Raw genomic sequence first — 6493 nt, 5'->3', positions numbered from 1 at the left:
TTGAACTTTGCAACAGATGGTGAACAATTCAAACGTGTGGCGTACGGCAAAATAAAATGCGATCAACATGCGGTCAACTTACCTTTGAGTCATTTGAGAGGCGTGTCCCGGCAGTGATCGTTTTCCTGGATTTTTAATGAGGTCATCAATATGTACAACGGATGTCATGAACGACCGCAGAGAATATCCCTTCCCGAAGAATAGTGACAAGCGGAACAACGAAATGCTCTTCCGGTAGGTGACGCAAGGTACAATTAACTCGCGCAGCCAACCCGCTGCCGTTCATATCACAGAACAATTGCAGTCCGTTCAACTAAACAGGCACATATTCCACACCGGGTCAATTTCTGCAAGAGTACACCGAAACAAGATCATTGTTATTAACACCTAAGTTGGTAGCTGTGCCATTTGGCCCGAGCGATGCCACTTACCGGACGTCCCCAGGACCTAAAATCTACAAACAAAACGATCACATTCATTTTCACGGAGACGGGCGTCTTCCGCATTGATCCGATTCCATTTTTAATGAATGCAGTTTAACATTCACTCAAACTATCTCGAAGACCGTAAAGATAGCATTTGCCGCCTCTCTCCGAGCAAGAAATAGAACAAGAGACATTTCGAGGGCATTCCTACAAAAGCAAACGGCGCCGATTTGAAGGGATGGCCGACGTGCCGTTTTAGTTCAACATAGATAGCAGACAATAGTGGCAAAGCACCGCGTTAATCTAAACGAAGCTCCTCAAACCTCATCGACACCACCAAATCCCAGACAACGACGGCAAAGCATTATTTTCATCTGAAAGAAGCTCCACAATACTTGTCAACATACAGTCGTTTTTTTTCACTTTTTCGGGGTGTCTAACAGAGAATAGTCTATCCCAAAAATCTGCAAATGGGCAAATCGGCGAGGTGCGAATCAGGAATCGGTGGGCAAACACTATCTTCTCACGTCATGTATTTGTACAGCACGCATCATACAGTCTATCGGCAGAGACATTTAACCAACTAAGTAACTCAGGTTGATACTAATGCATCTTTTGATGAAGGTAATCATTCTCCATGAAACAGCAAGGTGGCTCTCCGCCATCTCCCCCCCCCCCCCCCCCCCCCACACACACAGAAGCTCGTCGAATATGACAGAGCCTCCGAGACTTTCAGTTAGCCAAAACAGTTGGCATAATTGCTCCTCATGTGTCAAGGAAAAGGGAGGAAAAGACTACGGACAGGACAGTGATGAAAATTGTTGGCGGGATAATGAGACTCGTTTTCTTTTTTATCCTCCCATCCTGTCTCTCTCTCTCTCTCTCTCCCTCCTCTCTTGCTCATTATTCAGATTGACTGGTTGGAGATTAGCTTCACAGTCTGCTGCTAATAAAAAAAGAAAAAAGCAAAACAGAGTCCCCTTAGACGAGTTCATCAGGCTCGCCATGCCGCTTCTCCCTTCATCTTCCCGCCGGCTTCGCATCCTCTCATCTCTTCCTTTTTTTGCTGCCTCTCAGTTTGAACTACGTCCTCCCGCTTTCCTCCATCTGTTTATTTTTCCACTCTGCTGTAATGCAGGGGAGGTGGGGTAATGAGGAAGAGGAGGTGGAGGAAGCACAGGTTCAGACAGGGAGATCAAAGAGCTCCAAATCCCTTTGAGACAAATGAGGCTTTTACAGAAAAAGCCCTTTTCTTAACACAATGTCCGCTTGTATGATTTTTTTTTTTTCTTCACCTCGAGACAGAACACCTCTATGGGCCCGAGCCAACGGATCACATTGTTCGGATCAATAAATACGCGCGTTGGCGAATAATAGCGGTGAGGCGGATGCCCGCTGAACACTCATCACATATGTGTCACATCCTGCAGCAAACAATGAAGCGCTTCTACAGATGTACCGTAGTGGGGGTGGGGGGGGGGGGGGGTGCACCTGAGCAGAGCGCATGTGGCAGTGAAACGGCAACAAGAGAAAAAAAGATCAAGATGGTTAATAGAAATAATACAATTATCACCGTAGTTGAAATAAAATAATACTCCCCATACTGATACCAGCACATGTACTAGTAAAATTCCTTCTACAACAAGATTTTGCAAAATATTTTGAAAATGACTGTTGGAAACAAACTGAAAATACATTCAGCACATCCAATACAAGACTATATGCCGTGCGCCCGCACCTGTCTGAAGACCGCATTCTGATTAAAATAGCGTTTGTGAAAAATGAATCGGAAAAATCCAGCCGTTTCTATCCATCTCCGGTGGCGGCCGTTTTGCTTTTGCGCCGCCACTTGCCGTCAAATGAAAATGCCATCGCAGTGCCGAAGGGCTCAGGTACCGACCAATCGCAGCTCATCTGTTTTCTGACTTTGGTCATGTGATGTTCACAAGCTGAGCCGTCAGCCGCACTTTGTGGATTGAGATCAGAATATCCTCAGCATCAGTATATTCAATGAGGTAAAAGGTTGCAATTTGTCTATTTAAAATCAAATAAATAAGGCGATCGCTCCGATTTTCGCAAGTCCGTTAAATGATTCCAGGCAGAGGGCGCTTTAAACTTGAAGCATTTATCTCCTCTTTATTTGGGCGATATAACATTTAGCTGAACTTCCGCTTCGCTACAGTAAGTCTGCTGTGATAATAAGCGTGCTGATTCTCGGGGATTTATTCTACAAAATAAATAAATAAAGCAGACCACTTCAAATCTTTTGTTTATACGAAGCTAATGTAGCGGACGATGGTTTCCTGGAGTCTTCACTTGTTGCCAGGCGACAGCTCAGTAAAAGTACAACGCGAGAGAGAATGCTTCCTGCTTTCGCCGTCGACTGCCGTGCCCGTCTGGAAACAGGTAAACCGAGAAGAATGCTCTTGACCGCATGCTGGTCTCCAGCCGAAGGGATTTGATGAATTGATTTCTTTACGTCAGGAAAAAACTAATTCTGCTGTGCTTCAACCGACGCAAAGAAGGTTGCATCTTTCTGACTCAACCGTTGATCCCACTGTAGAATGGGAATGGATGAACAAAAGTCTACACACCCCTTCGATTTCTATCAGAAGCCTTCCGCTGACTCGGACCGCTACTTCGAACGGTTCATAATCCCATCCGCCTACCAGCCCCAGTTACAGCTGAAGAACAAAAACAAGAATCTCACAACACACGCGTTGAAAATGTGTTCTCATCCAAAGAAACCAAGTTTGAACTTTTCGGGAATGTTTCGAGGAGGTATGTACAACGGCACACGAACAGTGAAGCATGGAGGGAATTATGAACGTACGTTTTAAACACAAACCATTCAAGTTTCTGCTACAAAACCAAACAAATGTCCGCAAAGGTCTACTAGAACAGCTGAACTTGATTTGGGGTGCATCAGAAACACGTTAAATGATGATAGGTGTGTGATGACTCCGGTGAGGGGTTAATCCTGAACGCAGCCAAATCCGACTTCAACGGACAGTTAGGACGGCGGAAAAAATCGTTGGCACCGCCCTACCCACTCTTGAGGACTTGCACACTGCAAGAATCAAGACAAGGGCACGGAAAATCCTCCTGGACCCCCCGCACCCTGCCCACCGCCTTTTCCGGCTACTCCCCTCAGGCAGACGCTACAGATCCCTGCGCGCCAAATCCAGTAGACACTTAAACAGCTTCTTCCCTCTAGCCATTAACTCCTTAAACAGTCAGTGACGTAGTCACTCTTCTTGTACTACAAATACTGCTACTGGTTACTCTAAAATGGTTCAATGATTTGTTGTTTACGATGATACTAATGCAGCGTGTTATACCGGAGACAAATTCCTTGTGTGTTCTACATACTTGGCCAATAAAGATGATTCTGATTCTGATCTGATTCTGATTCTCAGTCACAAGACGGCCTTATCTCGGCCTTAGTTTTTTGCCTCACAAAAACCTGGCATTTGGCGTCGAGACTTTTTACGCCCACTCCATACACACAGTATGATGAATACATTTGAAGTGTCTCGCACACTGCAGGCATGTTACTGATGCAGTGAGCGATCTCGCCCCAGAGGCAGCTCTCTGTTGGCTGCATTGACGATGTTGCCACGGGGAAGGAAAAAAGTTTGCCTTGAATGTAAAATTGAACGCGCCTTCTTTGATTTCTGTCCAGTCGCGCTTCAATAAATTGGCTCTTAATCCGGTGTTTTTTCTGCAGAATTCGTGAGGACTTTTGGCCATTTATCCCCGTCTGCTTGCCCTGAAATAAATACCGCATTTTAATCCCAGAATATTATTGGAGTATTTTACGACTTGATCTTTATTTCTCAAATTACTGCCAATTATATGCAACGACTCATTTTATGAACCTAACACAACTAAAACTGCACGCCAAATGTCCTGCATGAGCAAAATAAAACAACTAAAACTAAAAGTGTTTCTCTTCGTTTACAAAATGAAATAAAAATGACAGCGCTTTTACAAAAATGAAAACTAAGCGAAACTAACCAAAGCTGACTATAATGATCATTAAATGTCCTTAATTTTCATCTTTTTCAATTAAATCCATAAGGGAGCTTTCGGGTTTCATCAAATGTACATATTGATTTCGGTCTTATTGTTTACCCGGATATAAGAAGAAAGGGCGAACAGTCTTTCGGGAATTTATTGTGCCCTTTTCTTTCTACATCTTGAATTTAACTATGAAAACCAGCTGAAAAAAAGTTGAAACCCATAATGTAAAATCCTCAACTATTATGACCCAATCAAGTACTTGTTCTATAAAACTGCCGTCGCGGTGATTTGTGGGCACCCCAAAAACCGAGGTTAATGGCCAAGTCCGAACAGATTGCTTCTGAGCCGCACATGCCGTACCCGAATCGAAGCCGCCGTTAAGACTCGGTGGGCTACGCGATGAAAAAAAGAAACGCCTGTAAACTGAAATCTTGTTGCCGCTGACAATGAAGTACTCCACATTGCGCTCATGGAGATTTGCCGTGTCCAAGTGGCCGATGCGCATTTTAATCAACAGTTCTTGCCCGTCTTTCCATCGGTGAAAAGAACAATCATTGTGATGCTTGAATGTTTGTCTTGTGCAATTGGTCTATTTTTGTATTTGCACTCTCCTCCTGGGGAAAACGTTATTACTCGCAGATGCGCGCGCATAAGAATTGTCTTCATAAGACTGTTTTTTAATTGCAGAACGTCCCGAACGTGCAATTAGCACATGAGGGAGATAGACCGGTATTCATCACACCACTATGTGCGCGCACGGTGTGTGTGCGCATGAACCTGACATTTTTGGAGCGGTCGTGTGCAGTGTGTGTGTGCATCTTCCTCGGGAAAGTCATCCTCGGTTATGTACGCCTACATAAAAAGTCTGTTTGTATGGTAGAATTTGATACAAAATGCTCACTGTAATTCGTCATAAATTGCCCTTTTTATGCGTTTCAAGTATTGCACTTTGTTTGTCAGAGTTTTTCACAATTGAGTCATTTTATTAAAAACATTCACAAACTGTGATTGGATTAGGGTAAATGGCACAAAAAAAGTACAGCACAGGATTGCCTGATTTAAAAAAAAAAATCGTAGTGGGAAGAAAAAATATACAGTATGCATCCATCCCCGTCGGGTCGCGGGGGCAGCAGCTTTAGCAGGGAAGCCCGGACTTCCCTCTCCCTAGCCACTTCTTACAGCTTTTATTATATATATATACTGTAGTATATATAGACTTTTTTGGGGGGGGGGGGTACTTAAATGAATTTGATGATGACAATTATTTTCTCAACAGTCAAAAGATGCTTAGGGCGATATGATCCACTTAACTCATTTCTGAGCTCCTGACTGTGCATAATCACGCCGCCATAATGTCCGCACATAGATTAGGATTGTTTCTTGCGTTGTGGGCGAGGGCAGAGATTTATAGTTCGGTGGCTTTGTGTTGCTTTCCGCCCAGGGTGGGAGTTCAAGTGTCAGTGAGGCAGCCTTGGAGCATTCAACACATGTTTTTGGACTCGTGGCAAGCAGTGCAATGACCAGATGGCACCTCTCATTCTTTGTTTGTTTTTTGGTGTTGTTGTTGTTGTTTTTTTTACGGTTTCACATTTCAACCGGCAGGACAGAGCTGTTAGTCTTATTGACATTGCGCCAGCATCTTAACATTATAGTCGTCATTTTTTGAAAACAAATGTGTTTTTGCCTCTCTCCTCGTGACGATGGCCGCCGCCTCTGCTAAAATTGTACACATCCTTCATGAAACGGAACATTCAATTCTATCCCTGAAAATACATTTTTAATAAAAATATCATCATCGGGATTTGGGCGGCAGGGCGGGTGACCGGATAGCACGTCCACCTCCCGTTAGGGGTCAAATTCCGGGCGACGGCCTTCCAATAGCATTCCTACTTCATCTCTGAAAACATTGGGTCAGGCAATGAAAAGTGCCTTCTGCAGTTCAGGATGTGCCGCGCCCTGAAGACGTTTATGATCATCTTTCAATCTGTTGTTCAATCTCTGCCATGATTTTGTCGCCGTTACGGATAACTGTCAAAATCGTT

This window comes from Hippocampus guttulatus, chromosome 2 (genome assembly GCF_054856545.1).
Source record: "Hippocampus guttulatus isolate MCC_2025c chromosome 2, RoL_Hgut_1.0, whole genome shotgun sequence".
NCBI classification, from domain to species: Eukaryota; Metazoa; Chordata; class Actinopteri; order Syngnathiformes; family Syngnathidae; genus Hippocampus; species Hippocampus guttulatus.
This window is presented reverse-complemented; position numbering follows the sequence as displayed.